This window comes from Garra rufa, chromosome 16 (assembly GCF_049309525.1).
Source record: "Garra rufa chromosome 16, GarRuf1.0, whole genome shotgun sequence".
Taxonomy (NCBI): domain Eukaryota; kingdom Metazoa; phylum Chordata; class Actinopteri; order Cypriniformes; family Cyprinidae; genus Garra; species Garra rufa.
In genome coordinates this window covers 9,404,883-9,424,882 of record NC_133376.1, presented here as the reverse complement: position 1 = coordinate 9,424,882, position 20,000 = coordinate 9,404,883, and positions in this window count along the sequence as shown.

The window sequence follows — 20,000 nt, the reverse complement described above, 5'->3', positions numbered from 1 at the left end:
TTTGAATGAGCATTTAATTCTAAAACAAAAGTTCTTTTTTGGCTTTGGCCAGATTAGTCTACACTTTCTTAATAGCATAAAGACAGACTTTATTCCCTTCAAACTTTATCTGGAATGTCACTGTTTCTGTTTCTGTCACTGCAACTTCCCGAACTGGCAAACACACACAAACTGAAAATTGTTTGCCTGTCTGCCTGATGAAAAAAATGCATATAAAACACATTCATATTTTAGAGAATGTAGTTCATAATTGCATCATTAATGATGTATCACTTATATAATTTTTATATAGTAGTTTAAGTTAAGCCTTTTCTTGAAATTTAATATATATTGATTTTGAGATTATTGCTTGAGATTGTTTGTTTAAACAAAACCGCAAGGCACAAAATTAAACAATAGATTTCAATGTTCCAGTGTATTTTTATTGTTGATAAAAAATTACAATATATTACTTCAAAATCGTTACTGCACCAATAACAGATTTTCAATGCATCTTTAGAAACTTTAGAACTTTAAGAAACTTAAACAGAACATAAGAAACCCACAGGTTAACCACAGTGATTTACATAAAAAGCATATTGACAAATCAATCAATCAAATCAATCACATTGACAGAGATTTAGCAGACCTAATATGTAGGGGCAGCTTATTCCACAGTCTCCACCCCATTATGGCAATAGCTCAATCGCCTTTTTGATGGTGGTTTGTCCTAGCCACATAAGTTTACAATTTTCGGAGCGACCTCATTTCATTAGACAACATGAAATATTTTTACTTATAAAAACCACACTGAAGAACTATTGAAATTAACTAATAGGCAAAAGGTGGATCAAACGGACTTAAATTTTTAAAAGAAATGGTCACAAAATTTCACTTGTAGGGAAAACATGCTATAATGGGTTATATCATATAGGCCCTTTAAGTAAAGTTTTGTGGTACTTTATCAGTCGTTAATGTCATGTTCATGTTGATAATCATGTTGATAGCTGATGAACTACACATTTGGTTACTCTGATAAGAGCTGTAAACTTGAAGAGAACTGACTGACTGCATCAGGACTCATGTACATTCACAGTATGTGCTGTTAGGGTTAGGGTTACATTCTTTGACAAACATTATCTGATGGCATGTATGTTGTTCAACTTATAAAAATAATGAAAACAGCTTGATGTCTTTGGTACCTGCAGCACTTAAAAATTTCCCCCAGCTCACAGTTCTCTGCTTTTTTGTATTTTTCAGCTTCTCGAACCTGACAGCTCCTCAGCTCTTGTGGCCTCGTGGGATAGAAAAGTGTCTACTGGTCCCACACTTCAGAATCTCATCAGATACAATAGGTCACATCCAGGTATTCGGTTTCATGAATACTGTATATTCAGGCATCCTATTATTTGATACAGCTTTTGCATACTGCAGATCCAGAAAATCACCTTAACACCAGTTGCTCAAATGTCACTGCAAAAATGGCCCAGAAAAGTGAAGTTAGTTCTGAGAAAAACATTTGCATTTGTTTGTAGATGCATCTTTGATCTTTTGTTATCTAATGCAATGGCATTCAGACATTTTAAAATATGACAAATGCTTTGTAGGGCCACTGAATATGCATTAAGTAGATATTCGAATGTTTTATGCACCTTGCAATCCATTAAATCTTTTCAGAAATAGCTCACCACAGTTATAAATTACAATATATGTGGATACTTTATCATAATTTAGAGCTGTGATTGTAATTCTTTACAAGATCTTGCAACTGATTATAAGGTGCATTATAATACATTAAGAATATCTTTATGATGCATTGTAGGTGTCTATACAGGCTTCAAAAGAAATTGTTAAAAAATGGTCGACTTGATCTAAGCATGACTAGACCATTGTTTCTATGAGCTGATTGGGACTGGTCGTCTGATTTGCACAAACTCTGTGATTTCTGAGCTTTATGTAATTGACTCCTCAGTGAGAACAAAGTAAATCATATTGAAGGGCACAGCGGTTTTCCATCCTAAGGAAAATGATTTTCTACCGGCTTCCTCAGCACTTCCAGAGTCCCTCTTGCCTGCCCGTGACACAGATCGCAGTTTTACAGTGGGTGTGATATGAATTGCTCTCCTCCAGTATTTCCCCTTTTCCTTTTTCTTTTTACAGACATTTGCATCAGCTCCAGTTGCAGTCTCTGACAGAACATCCTCATAAAGGGCCTCATTTGCCCATGCGTGGGCTCTCTGCGGTAAGATGAAGATGCCTGAGTTTCTGCTCTGAAAATCTGAATAAGCAGGCCAACCAGTCTCTATGTTTCTGATGGTATGTGAAGCCATTCATACATTTGCATAATTGTATGCCATTTAATGACATGGGTAATATCACTGTGCCATTAGGATACACTGCAAAAGTTTACTGGGGGGAATACATTAAGGGCGACATCCCCCACAGTGTTAGGAATAATTTTATCATGAGAATGCCTTTGAGAAATAATTCAAAATTCATTACCACATTTTTAGAGAGTTTAATGCAACAGTTGGACAAACTTTTCTTTCATAAAAGAAACCATTTTGTCATGCTTCATAAAGTGTGTTTAAGGGTTATTTAAAAACATAATCAGTCTTGACAAGCAAGCTTTATACATGTAATGAATCTGAAAGGGTATTAATATTCAGTGCTTATGGTTAAAGGCGGTTCTGAAGCCAAGAAGCCAAGGAATTCCCTCAAGCATCCACTGACCTTATATAATCAGGTTAAAAACTATTAATTTTTGATTACCAACTTCCAAGCTATGGATTGATCAGATAGAAATTAATAATTCAGTGGCTTCATACTTTACAAAAATTTCTGCTTCAATCTCAGAAAAGATTAGTAAACATTAACTTTAATTTACCTTCATGTTGGGGTGTTCCGCTCGGGGTAGACTGGCCATCGAGAGCACCGGGAGAATTCCCAGTGGCCTGGCAGCCAATTTGGCCCGCTGTCCTACATTTTTGTTATTGTTGTTTTTGTTGCCTGCTGAATGTGCTAAAGTGATTATTGCCGAATTCACCATTCAATAATACAACTCTAATAAATCATGAATCGGTTAGTCTTGACTGGCAAAGCGATTCGCCTCACGCACGCACTCCGCATTTCCGCGCATTCGCTAAAAGGATGCGAGAATCGAGAATGGAGTGGAAGTGCCCAAGTTGAGCAGAGAGGCAATAATGTTTAGTACTTCAAGTACAGGTTAGTTACATCTGTAAATAGACTATTGTAGTTTTGTCTTTGTTTACTTAGTTTAGTGTGAAACTGCTAGCAAATGTTAGCAGTAGCAGTCAATTACTGCAAAATTAACAAAAGGACATGATTACTGTTGTAAAGAGTAGGAATTTAGCAGACAAATATTCACATAATTTTAAAACAGGTTTAGGGTGAGCTAAGGAAGACAACAACACAAGCCTTATGAAAACTAACCGCGGTTTTACTAAAAAATGAAACCAAAAATCACAGTTACTGTAGTTAAACCATGGTAACCACAAATTAACAATGGTTTTGCGACACAATATACTTTCACCATGGTATTTGTAGTAAAATTCTGGTTATACAAATGTTAATCAATCTGCCAAAAAACACATGGATACTATGCTTTTATTATAGGCCTAATAATACCATGGCTAATTTTCCTTACGACAAAACATGAACCATGATAATGCAAAAACATGTTTAGTTTTAAGATTTTACCATAAAGATATATTCAAGATGTAACTATTCTTATACAAATTTGGCATTTAGGCAAGATAAAACGATAACACATGGTCCTAATTGTCACAGTCCTGTCTGTTCATTTCACTTGGTTTCTCCCATTGTCTTCCCCTGTCATTTTGTCTTAGTTGGTTTTGCCCTCATCAGCCTGTCATCCCCATCACCTGTGTTTAATTAATTATCTGCCTTTATAAGTCTGTCTTTGTCTTGAGTTCCCTGTCGGTCTTTATATTGTTTTGATGTTTCTTCGTGTGTGGATGTTCCTGCCTGTTCCTGCTTGTCAACCTGAAGATTTATATTAAATATCGTTTTCTGTTATCTCGTGTCCCGTCTCGTAAGTCCTGCACGTCAAACCCTGACAGAAAGACCGACCCAAACAGTTTCACGGCGTGTTTCCCTGCTTTATTTTCCGGTTTGTTCTGAGTTTAGTTTTTTATTTTTCCCTTAATGGATATCCCTGCCGTCCTCATCATCCTCCTGGAGCAGAGGAACCGCTCTCTCGAGGACCACACAAGTGACTTTGTGTACCTCGCGCCACAGACGCATTACCCGGACAGCTGCTTGTGCACGTTCTTCCGTGCAGGACTCAACATCGCCACGAAAGCGCAGCTGTCCGGGGAGGGTCCTCGAGAGAGCTTCGCTGATTACGTTGAGTGGGTGCTGGCGTCCTGTGGATCGTCATGGACTGTGGACATCGTCGAGAAGGACGTCAGCCCCACTCCAGACCCAGAGCCCAGCCAAACATCACCCCGACATGCAGAGTATGAGCCCGCATTCACCGCGGACGGAGAGCCTGAGCCCGGAGCAACCACAATATGGAGAGCCAATGGGATCATAACCTCCGACCAAGTGCGAGAGCCGGCCTCTACATCAACGACGGTGGAGTGCTTCGTGGAGCAAGAGAGGGCGGTAGAGAGCCCTGCCCACTGCACCACCACTGGGGGTGAGCATGAGCTACACTCTGGGGACTTAATAGACTTTTTCACAGAAACACTAGCCTGCCTGAACTTCCCACCCACCCGCCCTCTTCTGCCTATGCCTGAATCTCCGCTGGTTCCGTCCAGCCATCCTGAATCTCCGCTGGTTCCGTCCAGCCATCCTGAGTCTCCGCTGGTTCCGCCCAGCCATCCTGAATCTCCGCTGGTTCCGTCCAGCCGTCCTGAATCTCCGCTGGTTCCGTCCAGCCATCCTGAGTCTCCGCTGGTTCCGCCCAGCCATCCTGAATCCCCGCTGGTTCCATCCAGCCTTCCAGAAACCCCGCTGTCTTCTGTCAGTCCCCTTGCTCACCCTCAGTCCTCCATCTGTGCAGTGGGCTCGCCGCAGGTCTGCCAGCTTCCATCGGCGTCTCGGCTGGAGGATCACTCATCTCCACCTCCAGCCTCAGAGTCCAGAACTCCGCCTCGGCCCTCCGACCCTGCGGGTCTACCACGGCTCTCAGCTCCCTCATCTTCAGCGTCGCCCGTCGGCCCACCAGCTCCACCGGGCTTCCTCGTCCCTCCGGCTCCGCCTTGGTCGGTTGTCATCCCGCCATCTCCTACGGACTCTACTCCTCTGGCTACGCCTCGTCGCTCCGTCCCATCGGCTCCGTTGGGCTCCTCCCTCCCCCCGGCTCCACCTCAGTCCTCTGTTGCTCCGGCTCCACTGCGGCCCTCCGGATCTCCGCCTCCGCCTTGGTCGCCAGAGCCTCTGGCTCCGCCTTGGCCCTCCGGATCCTCGGTGTCACCCAGGATCTTCGGCTCTCCGTCTCCGCCTCGGGCTCCTCCTCCACCTGCTCTGCCTCTGTCGGTCGGACCCCTGGAGTCATCAGCCCGTCCTCCACCATGGCTCCTCCCTCCGTCGGCTCCACCGTGGGTCTTCATGGCTGTGGCCTGGGTCTGTTGCTCCTGCTCCGGGTCCCTCCTGTTTCCTCCCTGGCTCCTCCCACCTTCGTCGCCCCCTTGGACTTTTTTGTTGTCCCCCTCCAGGGGTGCCGTCCTCCGCCAAAGCCTCCTCTCACATGGACTCTGTTTTTTCGCCCCTTTTTTTTTTTTTTTTTTTTTTTTTTTTTTTTTTTTTTGTTTCCTACGGCGCGAGGACACGCCTTTTCAGAGGGGGGCGTAATGTCACAGTCCTGTCTGTTCATTTCACTTGGTTTCTCCCATTGTCTTCCCCTGTCATTTTGTCTTAGTTGGTTTTGCCCTCATCAGCCTGTCATCCCCATCACCTGTTTAATTAATTATCTGCCTTTATAAGTCTGTCTTTGTCTTGAGTTCCCTGTCGGTCTTTATATTGTTTTGATGTTTCTTCGTGTGTGGATGTTCCTGCTTGTCAACCTGAAGATTTATATTAAATATCGTTTTCTGTTATCTCGTGTCCCGTCTCGTAAGTCCTGCACGTCAAACCCTGACACTAATGGAATACTTAAATTTTGCTCAAATAAATGTAGGCCTATACTATGTGCAAACAAATTACAATGAGGTGGTTTGCAACAAGGTGGAGATGTGCTGATGAAAAAGGTACAAGAAAATTTGTGAAAAAAGTAAACACACATATGAGAGACAAAGAGATGTCAGGGAAATGAAGATTAAAAAGGAAATTGGAAGTTCAAGAGAAAACCTTTATTTTGTGTGCCCCTAGCCTAAGGAATTAAACTTTATAGGACAAGGATGATGATGATGATGATGACCATTCAAAAAATATTGTTGTCTGTGGTTTAAAATTTGGTGTAGGTGTATGGTATGGCCTGAAAGAGTATGAGATTTCCTGGCCTGAAGTGTCCCAGTCTGCCCCTAGTTCTGCTATAGGGTGTGTCCAGTGCTGGTCCTAGACTTCTGGGGGTCATATGCTAAATTTTGTAAGGGACCCCGTCAGTTCGTTCATAAAATCCCCAAAATTTACCCCCGACCCAACTGACTTCCAACCTTATCTGTTCTTTCAATGCAGTTTCACTGTCAACAACAGTCAGTACAATAAAAAACAATAAAAACAACAATAAAATAATAATACAATAAAAACAAAGACAACTGCAAACCATAGAACAAAAACAATAAAAAAAGCATAGTATTCAACTGAAAGCTATGTGTATGTATATATACAAATCTGCATAATCTACACTTATTTAGAATCAAGTCAAGAGTAGTGAATGATTCTGGATCCAGTATACTGATATGTATCTGATTTATTTGTTTATTGATATATTGTTAATGTTCATTTTTAAACATAAATATGTATATGTTTATCTTTAACCTGGCTTACACATAAAAACATTAACACATTCCTATAATTCAAATCCGTTAAAGGATTGTTAGGCTGCATTAATTAGGTCAACCGGAACCGAAAACACCTCCCATAACATCTGATGCACTCGTTGCATCGTAAAAAGAATGGCATCTACGCTAATATTAGTCTGTTTCATTCTTATTCCGAGGTCACCGTAGCCACCAGACCCAGCCTGTATCCAGATCAGATGGTCACTGCAGTCCCCCGGATCCAGTCCGTACCCAACTTAGATCATGGATCACCACCTGGAGATGACTTCAATGGCCGTGGGTGTCAACCAGATGAGCTCCAGAGACGGATCATCAATGAAGACCTTGCCAGCCTAGACGGCCATCGGCGCTACACCACAGGAACCTGATGAGTTCTCTACAATCAGACATTGTTACAAACTGCTGGTTTCATCTGGCCAGAGAAGAACTGGTCCCCCGACTGAGCCTGGTTTCTCCCAAGGTTTTTTTCTCCATTTCTGTCACCTGTGGAGTTTTGGTTCCTTGCCGCTGTCGCCTCTGGCTTGCTTAGTTGGGGACACTTTCCAGTGATATCGTATACTATTTGAACTGAACTGACGATGATATCACTGAATTCATTGATGAACTGCCTTTAACTGAAAATTGATTATTTACAGTAATGTGTTACTTACACAGTATTGTGCTGTTTAAATACTGTGCAGTTGCTTTGACACAATCTGTATTGTTAAAAGCGCTATATAAATAAAGGTGACTTGGCTTGACTTGACTATGTAAATACCCAACAGACATTTTTTGTATTTATTTGTGAGTATTTATGCATGCGGTAACCCTCACACCCTTACATGACTGTATTTCAACTAGTAAATTTTGCTGACCAAAGGTAAATGTGACTGCACATTTGATCACTAACTACCCATGTTTAAATTTGTGGCAGATCGAGAAAGTGGCTGGTGGGTGGGCCTCAATCATTTCTAACTGGACAAGTGTAAATGCATCTGGTCATTTTACCACAGTGCTACATTTCTTATTAAATTTTCTCCTGTACAGTCTTCATAGTCTGCATCCATCTTGCATACTACACCTTTTCGTTTTTTAGCCCCAGAGCAGTGGGTCGTTTAGGAAAGGTTTTACAAGTTTTTCACCAACCATGTCTGTATTTCTCTGTATTTGATCATGGTAAGTGAATCGAGTGCTAGGATACAGCTACCGTAGATGCTTAAGTGTAGTTGGATGCTGTCCATTACATTGAAAGCCTCTCTACCATGACATTAATGATATTTCCTCCTCAGCCATTTTGAAAATGGGCCATGGCGTCATAAATCCCCCACACATCGTGCAACGGAAAGTTATAATACCCACGGTTTTCCTTCTTCATTACGGCTCCAGACGACGGCAGGCATGTACCGTGAGGTTGCCACCATCTCAGCACTGAAGCTACGTGTCTAATGACTGCAATTACAAAGGTTACAGTTCTTTTGTCCCTCACAGCAGACGATTGATCTCAGCTGGCCTAATGTCAGGGGCTGTCAGTTAGGGGTGGGTTTTGGCCTGACAGCATGACAATGTGAATTGACAAGACTGTGGCTCTCACTCTATTATTTAAACAAACAACGTTTTTTTGGCCCTCCCACTCTTTTCCAAATCCTTTTTGTGGAATGACGAAATGTTTATCAACGATTCCATGGGCAGATTGAAGCCTGAGGTCACCTTGGTGTGTGCTGTTATGACTGAGTTGTGGGGAAGGTTTTGGCTCTTTCATCTCAGAGGGTTTCTTGTTGTAAAGGATGTCGGGAAGAGTCATTCGGTTAATGGATTTACACTGTTTGATTGTTCTAATTGGCAGTTGGCAGCTTTTGTCTGTATTTTTTCAACAACCATGTTTCAAGATGCTTGTCAGTTTATTGAGCATGAAGTTTGTTAAAGTGCCTCAGGGATGGTCACAACTTCCTGTGCAATCAGCATTTTAATTGTTGGGGAAAATTTAATTAAAAAGTTCCATTATTGTATGGACATTATACATGAAGTTTAAACAGATTCAGTTCTGAGAATTAAATGAGTAAACATTGCCACTTCTCCAACTTTTTAGACTCCTATTAAAAAAGAATATTAAAAAGCATATTAAATTTTATTGTGTTTTAAATAAGCAAAAAAAAGTCTTACTGACAAATGGGCAAAATCTAGGATAGTGGCACATTTTGAAAATGTAGAATTACAACTAATTAGTATTTGGGGTGAAAGTAATTAATCTTTTTATATGTCATAAATTTATGTTTTGTTGTAAATATGCCTGACAAGAGTGTAACACAATGACATTTCAGTGGAAAAAAATGCATTATTTATTTTGCTCAAAAATGTAATTAAATTAAACAGAAAACTGTTAAATCTATCTATCTATCTATCTATCTATCTATCTATCTATCTATCTATCTATCTATCATCTATCTATCTATCTATCTATCTATCTATCTATCTATCTATCTATCTATCTATCTATATCTATATATATCTATATATATATATATATATATATATATATATATATATATATTAAAACAACAATTTAAAGCAGTATTACACTTACTGTTTTTATGCTTAAACCCTTTTTTGTTTTGACCCGCGTGTGTGTTTTTGTCATTATGTTTATTGTTTATTTATTTATATTTAATAAGAAAAATGAGCACTAAAAATTTCATTTTAATAGATCAAGGAACCAGTTTTCTTTGTTGACATGTCTGTACATTGCATTTACAACAGTTACTAATGTCACCAAAATTCTATGTGTGTTTATCATATAGTCATTATTCAAGGTGATTTTCATTTTTAAAGCAAATATTAATATAATAATAAAAAAAAAAAATAAAAAAAACATTTGGGTGAATATATGTTTTCACAATTAAAGGCAGTGTTGGTAAACATGTCAGAAGTGTATTTCTTCACAGCTGTTAACTGAGGCAATGGTTAACCTGAGCTCTAGAGTACATGTACTCAGCATCTCAGTGGAAGGATGGCTAATTAACACAGCATCTGCTCCACTGACCACAGACTTTCATCCCTCCAGCAGCTCCCTCTGGGTATCACTGGAAGAAATGTCTCTTATTAAAAATGAAGCGGAAAGAGAATCTGAGCACAAGTGATCAATTTGCAGAACTCTTGTTTTCTTTATCCAAGCCGACATGCTAGATACAACAAATTAACACCACTTTTTAATTAGCTAATACGATTGTTCAGTTTGATTGTTGCATCACCCAGCGACAATTTTAAGATCTGTTATCTAAAAGTTAACATAATCTACGTTTCTCGTCGGCTGCCCTATTTCAAACACATTTCACACCACTTCAGCTGGAGATGATGACACACAGCTGCAGCGATCTCCTTAAGCTGATATGTATATAACATTGCTTTCATGTCCTCTTGGGAATGTTTTCAATCTTTACAACACCCTAAAATATACAATGGTCAGCACTTTGATTTCCTTAACTTTTCCAGAGACTGCAGGTGAATATGGTAAAAAAAAAAAAAAAAAAAAAAAAAAAGTTATCACCTTACTTACCCAGTTGATTGATTATTTAGATAATTGCAAACATTTTTTTGTATTACAAGTTTTCTAAAATGTTAAGTTTAAATATGCAAATGAGGCTTTATTTAATGAAATATGTGCTAATTTGCATACATTTTTAGTACAAAAATCTAAACCCTGGATGAAGTCAGTTTCAAAATTCTTGTTTATTTATTTTCAATTTTTTACATATTAGAGTCAAAAGTTTTTACAGAGGGAATTGTGGATATCTCATTTAGTCAAAACATAATTCAAAAAAGAACTTAACTAACTTAATATAAAAAACACTATGTTTTAAAAAAAAATTGGGGAATAAAATGTTGTATAAAATCAAGCAAATTATATATTAACAAATCCTTCTGTAAAAACCTTCAGGATATAGACAGGAATAAAAATGTAAAGTTTGGTGTGTGTAAGTGGTACCAAAGTGGAGATCTATGGCTCAAAGAAAAAAAGAAAGAAAAAAAATATTTTGAGAAAACAGCCTTTAAAAATATGTACAATAAAATTGTAATTGAAATCTATTGACACAAATAGATTAAGTGCTATAAAAGAAACACTTAACAGTGGTTTTTGGTTTCCACTAGTCTGAAAAAAACATTTTATGAAAAACCAAAAAGTACAAAATCTTAAACTTAATGGGTGCATGAAAAAACAAACAAAAAAAAACTAAAAACTGAAATTGAAAGCATAATTTGGTTACACTTTAGTTTAGGGACCAATACTCACTATTTCCTATTAACTATGACTTTTGCTACAACAATAAATTCCTAATTTGCTACTTATTAATAGGTATAAAGTTGTTGTTAAGTTTAGGTATGGGGAAGGGTTAAGGGATCTAAAATATGGTCATGCAGAATAAGGCATTAATATGTGCTTTTTAAATAAACACGCAATCGACCCGAGTTAGAATCCGCCTTCGGAAAGACATTTATTTTCAACAAAAATTAAGAAAATAATCAAAACATCGAGTTGGGTAGGGTTAAGGGTATGTGTAGGGAGGGATTTATTGTCCCTTATAAGGTGGTCTCTATTTAATAATTTGAATTAAAATTATAATTTACACTCAATACATTATAATTGCACACTGCTTTATAATTTGCTATAATACTGAGGTGCGGTAATTGCCACTGTTTGCAATAAGTAGTATAAATAGCAGAAAATCCTGTTATTTTAAAATACCGTAAATAGCTGCGATTTTCACTTAGTGTATATACTGTAGAATCCATGGCTATTTAAGTCAAGTCAAGTCACCTTTATTTATATAGCGCTTTTAACAATACAGATTGTGTCAAAGCAACTTCACAGCATTTAGTGACAATAGTGTGACAATAGTAAAGCATTAAGACAATAGTGTGTAAGTAAAGCATTATTGTAAAGAATCAATTTTCAGTTAAAGGCAGTTCATCAATGAATTTAGTGATATCATCATCCAGTTCAGTTCAAACAGTATACGATATCGCTGGAAAGTGTCCCCAAGTAAGCAAGCCAGAGGCGACAGCGGCAAGGAACCAAAACTCCACAGGTGACAGAAATGGAGAAAAAAAACCTTGGGAGAAACCAGGCTCAGTCGGGGGACCAGTTCTCCTCTGGCGAGAAAAAACCAAGCAGTTTGTACCAATGTCAGATTGCAGAGAACTCATCAGGTTCCCATGGTGAAGCGCCGATGGCCGTCTAGGTGGCGAGGTCTTCATTGATGATCCGTCTCTGGAGCTCATCTGGTTGACATTCAGGGCTATAGAAGTCATCTCTAGGTGGTGATCCATGATCTGAGCTGGGTACGGACTGGATCCGGGGGACTGCAGTGACCATCTGATCTGGATACAGGCTGAGTCTGGTGGCTACGGTGACCTCGGAATAAGAATGAAACAGACTAATATTAGCATAGATGCCATTCTTCTTAAGATGCAAAGAGTACATCAGGTGTTATGGGAAGTGTTTTCAGTTCCAGTTGGCCTAATTAATGCAGCCTAACAATCCTTTAACGGATTTGAATTATAGGAATGTGTTAATGTTTTATGTGTAGGCCAGGTTAAAGAGATGTGTCTTTAATCTAGATTTAAACTGACAGAGTGTGTCTGCCTCCTGAACAGTGTTGGGTGGATTGTTCTAGAGTTTAGGCACTAGATAAGAAAATGATCTGCCGCCGGCAGTTGATTTTGATATTCTAGGTATTATCAAATTGCCAGAATTTTGAGAACGCAGCGGACGTGAGGGACTATAATGCGATAAGAGCTCGCTCAAGTACTGAGGAGCTAAACCATTGAGGGCTTTATAAGTAATTAGCAAGATTTTAAAATCTATACGATGTTTATTGGGAGCCAATGCGGTGTTGACAGAACCGGGCTAATATGGTCATACTTTCTGGTTCTAGTAAGAACTCTTGCTGCTGCATTTTGTACCAGCTGGAGTTTGTTTATTAAGCGTGCAGAACAACCACCCAACAAAGGATTACAATAATGTGTTTACACTTAGTGTAAATAGTCTCTATCACTATTTACGCGTAGTGCAAATAGCCACTGCCAATTTTTATTAGATTGAATTTTATGTATATTATTTATTTATTAAAAAATACATTGATTTCTGTTTTTAATCAATCTTGCACACCAAAAATTACACTTCGTTGTGCATGCTGTCTGTAAAGTAATTAAGTTTATTCAAAAACTAGTTGGAGTGCTTAATAAAAAACATTCTGTCACTGCCACTTCCTGATCCATGCTGGGAACCCTGGTAGTGTTTTTAATGTTTGACAAGCAAGTGAAAAAAAGATTGAAAGATTGTGCCATTCCTCTACGTATCCAAAAACAGGTGTTAAATCTGATGAGGAGGCTGTAACTTACTTTTGTGGGTGTTTGACACATCATTGAACTGCTCTGATCTGATCTAACAGCCTTTGAAATTAGCATGTGGGCTAGACTGGCAGGGTTTATGCTGTCAGAATCAATTAAAGCATCTAGAATGTCACTGGATTGCATAAATATTAGTGGGAGTAAATAATCCTGTATAAATATTGCATATTTACTTTTTTTAAAATTTGCATTGATTTGATTTGATTCCTTTTCATTGCTGTTTGGCTAATTTCAAACCACCTGATATTATGCATGGAAAAAACCCAAACACCTGTCTGGCATAATTTGAATGCTCATAAAACATAAACAAAGTCATTTTAATAAGCAAACTGAAAGCAAAACAGGCCTGAGCAGTGAAATATCAGTTATATCAAACATTACTTCTTAAAATCATTGTCATCATATATTGCCTATACACATCAATAAAAAAAGAATATTGCAAATACTTAAATAATTTCTGTGAGGTGAATTCACAAAACAGCTGTACCTATTTTTTGTGCAACAGCCTGCATCTTATTCTCTAACCACCTCCAATACAGTTAAACCAGGCACTAGTGTTGTGAGTATTAAAATTGATAACATGGAAAGTGCATTAAATGGCATTATCAGCAGCCATTCATTCTTAGAAAATGTATGTATTTATTATAATCCTTAATTTTGAATTCCAGCTTGCTGTCATGTCACATTTTTTTCCCCCTTTTGTATGCTTGAATGCATGATCCTGACAGGCTTTTAGAAAAAATAAAATAATAATAATAATAATGAAAAAACACTCCAGAATGAGAAGTTGGTGGAAAAGAGTTAATGTGAAACTAAGTACGTTTGTCTTTAATGCAGAGACGGGGTGAGTCAACCATTTAAACATTGCTGAAGTAATAAAAGAAAATAATTACACTATTATTATGAGATAATGCACAGAATTAAATACGATGAATGTAGTTGTGAGTTAGAAAATATAATGGAATGAAGCTAAAGAGATTCTACAAAACTGTGTATTGTGCACTGACAAACCCAGCATTTGTAGTGTAAAGGTAATGATACACAGGGCAACTTTTTAAAGGGGTCCTATTATGCTTTTTCACTTTTTGAATTTTAGCCAGTGTGTGGTGTGTATGTTTGGGCATAATAAAAAATCTACAAAGTTACAAATCTCCACTCAAAGTCAAAGTCCACTCCAAAGGGAGATATTTAGTTTAAAAAAAATCAATTTTCAAGAACTACAAATGTCAGTTCTGTCTGTTTGTGGCATTTTTTTTCCCTCCCATTGTTAACCCCTGTCGATCTGTTTACTTTGGTTTTGCCCTCATTATCGTAATCCCCTTCACCTGTCTTTGATTAATCAGTCACCCTTTATAAGTTTGTCTTTGTCTTCAGTTTACTGTTGGTTTTTAATGTGGTTTGACTTGTTGGATGTTCGTTCCCGTGTTCCTGTTTGTTTCAACCTGTGGATTTATTAAAAGACTCTGTTTATTGTTATCTCCGTTCTCCATGTCCTCCATCAGCACCGTCCGTAACAACAAAGAACGGCTCCTTGGTGCAAGATTCGCCTAACTTTAGCGATGTAGCATGGACAGCCGCTTCTGGGATGCTTTAGTATAAATGCAAGCATTGACTAAAGTGTCCACGAACTGTTCTGGTAACTGTGCTGGAGCTGTGCCGTTGACGTGCAGTGTAGGAGGTTGAAACACATGCGGAGCCATGGCTGATGTAAACGTAAGCAATGACTAGAGTGACGATCATCGGCTGCCACACCGTAGACGTGTGCAGTGTGTGGTAAGAGATTTATACTTCATACAGTGTAGATAGCTTCACTAGCCTTATGCTGGAGCTGGTTTGGGCATGTAAATAATTAAATACATTAGCACAATAATGATAATATCATGTATCGAAATCTCGCAGGCTGACGATAGGACCAACACTACTGTAGTGTATTATTTACTCACCCTCCATGCATCCCAGGTGTATAAATTTCCTTCTTTCAGACAAATGCAATCAGATTTATATTAAAAATAATCCTGGCACTCTCAAGCTTTAGAACGACATAGACTGAATGGCATAGACAAGTGTTTCTTTCCATCAGTCCAAAACAAAAGCCTCCTTTAGCAATCTGGTGTGTTTTTAAAGATTTATTTTTGACGTTTTTTGCCTTTATTATGATACGACAGATCAGATTTGACAGGAAAAATAGTGGGAGAGAGATAGGGGGCAGGATCGGGAAAGGTCCTCGAGCCGGGATTCAAACACAGGACGCCCGGAGCACAACGGCGCTGTATGTCGACGCACTGCCCACAAGGCTATCGGCGCCGACAGCAAACAGGTGTGTTTTTGTAAGAAAAATATTCATATTTAAAACATAAGAATCACTTTAATCTAGCTTGCTCCCCTGTACACGGGATTTGCTGCTTTGGGATGGAGCGTGGCAAAACTGAATCGCCATCTTAGCTGTTTGACAATCGCAACACAGTGGGACTGCTAACCAATCACAATACATTTCGTTTTTCGGAAGGCGGACCTTCATCAAACTTGGAACTAATCGAGCCATTTGTGGCAGCCCAAGGAGAAAGCTATTGTAATAATGTAAATTATGTGAAAAATTATGTTTTTCAAACCACCTAGCATGAGAGCATATTCTAGTGCACCTCCAAAACAAAATAAAGACTTTGTAAAAGAGCATAATAGGACCCCTTTAAACAATGTTGCCAGGCAATGTGGCCATCAACAGGCAACCAGGTGAAACACAGGGCCCACGACAGATCTAAAGTATATTTGTTGAGAATTTGTTGCCCATTCTCAATGGGAAAATGAATCCACCTCAAAGAGTTAAAAAAAAAAAAGGTTTCAGTGGTTAGTTGTTCAGGGGCGAACTTTGCAGTGTCTGTAGATGCTGAAGAGCAAATTTGTGCCATTTTAGTAAAAGTAGGTAACCTGTTGGTAAATTAGGAGCTGTATATATATATATATATATATATATATATATATATATATATATTTTTTTTTTTTTTTTTTTTTTTTTGAGCAAAAGATGATGATGCCACAAATTTAGTGGGTGCAATCAGATGTTGAATGATTTTGCATTTTGATGTTATGTAACAGAGCACCCAAGTGCATTGAATCAGAAACTAAACAGGTACAAAACGGAGAGATGTAAAGCCTTTTAAAAGCTATTTTTGTTGTTTGCTTTGAAAATCTCTCAAAAACTACACTGGCGAGACCACAAAAATGTCTCTGCTTGCTAAGTGATCAATAGTGCACGCAGATATATATTTTTAGGAGCATGTTATGGTCCTAAAATTAAGCTGTTAAATTTAACCTTTGAAGACTTTCAACTTTCGGCTGATAATTTACTACCATTTTCTCATGTAGACACAATTTAATTGGACATTCAAAACCAAACTAAATGATGTAAACTAAAACTAAAGCTGGGATATAAATGTACAGTACTAGCGATAACTGATAAAGCTATAACTCCAAGGTCCAAAGATCTACCTTGAAGAAACCCAAACTGAGTAGAAAAAGGTTTTTTCTCTATGTGAAAAGAGTTTCTATTCAGTCAAGTGTGGTTAATTTGAAACTAATTACATTTTGTTATGTCTTCATTAAACCCTTTACACCTCCTTAATTACCCTGTCATTTAGCCATGGATCTCTGGGGTCCAGCTGAAGTCCAATTCACTGTAATATTCGATTCATTTTAATATAAGAAAAAATACAGTTGACAAGGTAAAGTCCAAACTTGAGTTTGAATGATCTCCAGCAGAAAGAAAATGAGTATTGATTCCATGTGTGTATATCCTAACCATCTTGACTTTTAATTGACCATGTTGGCATCCTTGGGGTTCAGTTTCTATCTAAAGACATGTCCATAACAACAATCTTTCAGTTCACAGGCTGTTGTCAGGGGAACGGGGAGTGAGAGGAAAAGCCAAAGAAGTTAGTCAATTTGCCGAGACTAAGAACAAGCTCGCTGATAGAAAGGCCAAGTAGGGGGGATTTCTCATTCTGGATATTACTGACCCCGATCAATTTTTAAGTGCCAAATGAGAGAAACCAATCCCTCACTTTGCTATTCTAATTTGTTTCCTGACAGTGCAAATACACCATCGGTTGGGGGCAGGCAAGTGAAGATGATGTTACCTGATGTTGTAAGGCTGTACTGAAGCAAACATGCTTACATAAACACGGTACTCGACTCTCCTGCTGGGATCTCTACAGCAAGCTATAAAGACTCTGTAGGGGCTTTATTTCCAACAGCGGTGAATTCATCAGACTGTGTTTGTTGGGTCAATACCTTTAAGGAGTGCCCGATACCTGCTGATGAGTTTGTTTTCTCGTATGAGCTAACAAATGCACTTTGATTGTGAAGGTTCATATAAAAAGCAATCTTGCCTTTATTCAATTTGTCCTCATCATTTTAACGGTGCTTTAAACTAGTGGTCCCTAACTAGAAACCCTTAGCAAACTTCCGAAGTGGCCATATGCAGGAATATTTAATATTTTAATACTCCTAAATTTATGTTAATAAAACAAGCAGATTTATCACAAATACAGCATAAGTTAGCCAGTATGAAAGGCCATCAACTATTGTGTAGAACATGAGGACTTTTAAGTCAAAAAGGCTAAAAACCACTGCTGTAAACAATTGTTTTTTGGAAAACCACATATGTGAAACTATGATAATATAGAAAATTAAAAATGGCTAGCATACAAAAGGTGCTTCAGGATGCCATAGAAGAAACTTTTTTGTCTAAATGTTTCCATAAAGAACCTTTAACATCTGAAGAACCTTTCTGTTTTACAAAATGTTCTTTGTGGCAAAAGAGGGTTCATCAGATTATAAAAAGATAAGAAAGAGATGGCATCGCTGTGAAGAACCTTTTAAAGCATTTATTTAAGAATGTAAGGATGGTTTTTGGAGAGTGTATGTGTGGCTCGGGGAAGTTAGCAAACTGCTAAAATCGTTCAAAGCGTCTTTAAGGCAGAACAGAATAAAATAATATTTTCTAAAGCTCATTAAATCAGTGATATCCTGCCATTTGTTCTGTTCATACAACTGTCTCTTCCCACATCAATTTCATGAGTCGCTTTTTCTTATAAGGCTCAGCACTAAAACATTAAAAGACTTTTACTTCAAGGTTTGGAATGAAATGAAAAACTCCAGCTGACATCTTTCAAAATGGCAGGCTGGAAGAACTAAAGGTATAAAGTTTAACAACCCAGATTCCCCATAACTCGTCTGATTGCTGAGCGTCTCCTGTGGGCCGACCGGCACAGACCCACATAGGCAGTGACAGTGGAACGAAACCCAGCTGGCAAAAATCTGTTAGATCTCACTTTACCTTCAGAAGGTGAACAAAGGTGCAAGAGGGTGAGTTGTTGGTGAAATGACTTCCTAACATTAACTCCGCCATGCTAACATGGCATTGCTCTTGTTGCCCAAGCCTGAAGATGATGCATCAAACATAAAATTTCAACTTTCAGTCTTTCTGGATGATATATCACCTTAGGCTCCTGGAATTTCTAGACTGTTCCCACTCTCTCCACCAACTAATGTCCTGCATGGAGAATCGCCCCATCACATACCAACAGCAATTCATCATGATACAATGACCAGTGCTCTACCAGCAGACAAGGATGTTTGAAGTCAACAACGAGTGCACAGAACTTGATGCACCAGCTTACTGATAATCCAGAGGCCACAAACTGGGAACTAGATCTTCTAGGAGCTGACATAGACAATATTCTTGCCAAACCAGTGGCCAACGGCTAACCCTGTCCTCTTTAAATGAGCAAGCCTCAACAAGGTTATCTAAAATGTCTTGGAGGTGTGTGCTGTGCAGCAGTTTCGTGCTCGAAGATATCCACAGCCCTTGCAACCCTGTACAGCATGGCAAACTGGATGTGATTGGATGAGCGCAGCTATAGACATGGCAGACAAAATCATGATGGATAGGCTACTGTGTTTCTTCCCCCAAGTCAAACAGAGCAGGAAATTACTCGTTTCATTGAGACTAGAACCACTATACCACATTTTATTAAGCCGGTAGTTCCTGTCCAACCATGTTAAATACATAATATAGTAACACCGTCCATAAAAGTTTTCATGACAAGAACTATATTTTTGTTTTGCTTTCACTGTTGCTATTGTTTTAGTTTGGATAAGGCCATTTGGTAGAATAATTGTGTTTTGTTAAACCCGACACTCTTTATTTGTCTCTAAAAGGCTCTTGAGCGAATTGCACTTGTACACTGAGATTTTCAAAAGGAACATTTTCACTCAATATGTGCTGCATGGATAATTTTACACTTACAAGCAGAGGGCCTTACAACTGAGTGCAAAAGATAGTTGGAGAACAATTTCAAAGTAATGAATTCTTCCTTGAAAGAATGAGTAAAGGGGCAAAATAATGGAGATTTTCCCTTCAATTCAGTCCACTGACACTCTTCATGCTGGTGAATAAAATGAGATGACCTACTTTCCCTTAACAGCTCAAGACAAAAAAAAAAAAAAAAAAACACAGCGGTTGAGCTTTTGAGCATTGTAGACAAATGCATTCTCAAGTGTTATCACTAAAATGATATGATAATACTGGCACTTATCCAAATGTACAATACAAGCATTTTTGTTGAATGCAAGGTAAACTCATTTACT